This window comes from Schistocerca nitens, chromosome 7, assembly GCF_023898315.1.
Source record: "Schistocerca nitens isolate TAMUIC-IGC-003100 chromosome 7, iqSchNite1.1, whole genome shotgun sequence".
In the NCBI taxonomy this organism is placed as follows: Eukaryota; Metazoa; Arthropoda; class Insecta; order Orthoptera; family Acrididae; genus Schistocerca; species Schistocerca nitens.
Genome location: NC_064620.1, coordinates 311,324,331 through 311,326,830, shown reverse-complemented (window position 1 = coordinate 311,326,830; position 2,500 = coordinate 311,324,331).

The window sequence follows — 2,500 nt, the reverse complement described above, 5'->3', positions numbered from 1 at the left end:
TGTCACTAATCGACTCATTGCTGATAATCATATGCCATACACCGGGGAAAGCTGCCGCAAGGGGTAGCTACGTAGTGCAGTCGCACCTCTACTACTGTACAGAGATAGAACACCACGAGACTGCAACCAGATTAAACTGATACATGGCGCTGATAACTAATAGATGCAGAGCCATCGGAATATAGATGACATACGACATACAACTGTCCCTATACATGCTGACAGTCTGTGCACACAATGTGAACTACACGTCACCGAGACACCCTATCACACACTACTCTCTGGCTGTAACAGACACAGACACAATATCTAAGCACCACCATGGAACAACATCCAGTGCATCCTCTCCGCCACATTACACCATTCACACTATGATAACAAAACCAGGAGGTCCACCCCAAAAACAGAATATCTCACTCTTCCAACAACCATCATTACGCAGATAAGCCACAAACACCCACACATGTGCTACACAGGGGTGCAGCCAACACCACCACACTGGCGTGTCTCACAGCATATAAGCAATGGCAGGAATGAAAGACACAGGTCTGCCACTCCCTTGCCACACCCACGGAACCGGCGCACCACCTCCCCTGAGCCAAAGGTGCATCCTGACGTGACACATCTCAGGGTGCCTCAGGCGTCCACTTACCATCATCACTATGAACGAACCTCGTCCCCTCCCCCCCTCATACACCATCCCTTAACCTAACCCATGTTGCGCCTTAACCTAACCCATGTTGCGCCTTAACCTAACCTATGTTGCGCCTTAACCTAACCTATGTTGCGCCTTAACCTAACCTATGTTGCGCCTTAACCTAACCTATGTTGCGCCTTAACCTAACCTATGTTGCGCCTTAACCTAACCTATGTTGCGCCTTAACCTAACCTATGTTGCGCCTTAACCTAACCTATGTTGCGCCTTAACCTAACCTATGTTGCGCCTTAACCTAACCTATGTTGCGCCTTAACCTAACCTATGTTGCGCCTTAACCTAACCTATGTTGCGCCTTAACCTAACCTATGTTGCGCCTTAACCTAACCTATGTTGCGCCTTAACCTAACCTATGTTGCGCCTTAACCTAACCTATGTTGCGCCTTAACCTAACCTATGTTGCGCCCTAACCTAACCTATGTTGCGCCCTAACCTAACCTATGTTGCGCCCTAACCTAACCTATGTTGCGCCCTAACCTAACCTACGTTGCGCCCTAACCTAACCTACGTTGCGCCCTAACCTAACCTACGTTGCGCCCTAACCTAACCTACGTTGCGCCCTAACCTAACCTACGTTGCGCCCTAACCTAACCTACGTTGCGCCCTAACCTAACCTACGTTGCGCCCTAACCTAACCTACGTTGCGCCCTAACCTAACCTACGTTGGGCCCTAACCTAACCTACGTTGGGCCCTAACCTAACCTACGTTGGGCCCTAACCTAACCTACGTTGGGCCCTAACCTAACCTACGTTGGGCCCTAACCTAACCTACGTTGGGCCCTAACCTAACCTACGTTGGGCCCTAACCTAACCTACGTTGGGCCCTAACCTAACCTACGTTGGGCCCTAACCTAACCTACGTTGGGCCCTAACCTAACCTACGTTGGGCCCTAACCTAACCTACGTTGGGCCCTAACCTAACCTACGTTGGGCCCTAACCTAACCTACGTTGGGCCCTAACCTAACCTACGTTGGGCCCTAACCTAACCTACGTTGGGCCCTAACCTAACCTACGTTGGGCCCTAACCTAACCTACGTTGGGCCCTAACCTAACCTACGTTGGGCCCTAACCTAACCTACGTTGGGCCCTAACCTAACCTACGTTGGGCCCTAACCTAACCTACGTTGGGCCCTAACCTAACCTACGTTGGGCCCTAACCTAACCTACGTTGGGCCCTAACCTAACCTACGTTGGGCCCTAACCTAACCTACGTTGGGCCCTAACCTAACCTACGTTGGGCCCTAACCTAACCTACGTTGGGCCCTAACCTAACCTACGTTGGGCCCTAACCTAACCTACGTTGGGCCCTAACCTAACCTACGTTGGGCCCTAACCTAACCTACGTTGGGCCCTAACCTAACCTACGTTGGGCCCTAACCTAACCTACGTTGGGCCCTAACCTAACCTACGTTGGGCCCTAACCTAACCTACGTTGGGCCCTAACCTAACCTACGTTGGGCCCTAACCTAACCTACGTTGGGCCCTAACCTAACCTACGTTGGGCCCTAACCTAACCTACGTTGGGCCCTAACCTAACCTACGTTGGGCCCTAACCTAACCTACGTTGGGCCCTAACCTAACCTACGTTGGGCCCTAACCTAACCTACGTTGGGCCCTAACCTAACCTACGTTGGGCCCTAACCTAACCTACGTTGGGCCCTAACCTAACCTACGTTGGGCCCTAACCTAACCTACGTTGGGCCCTAACCTAACCTACGTTGGGCCCTAACCTAACCTACGTTGGGCCCTAACCTAACCTACGTTGGGCCCTAACCTAACCTACG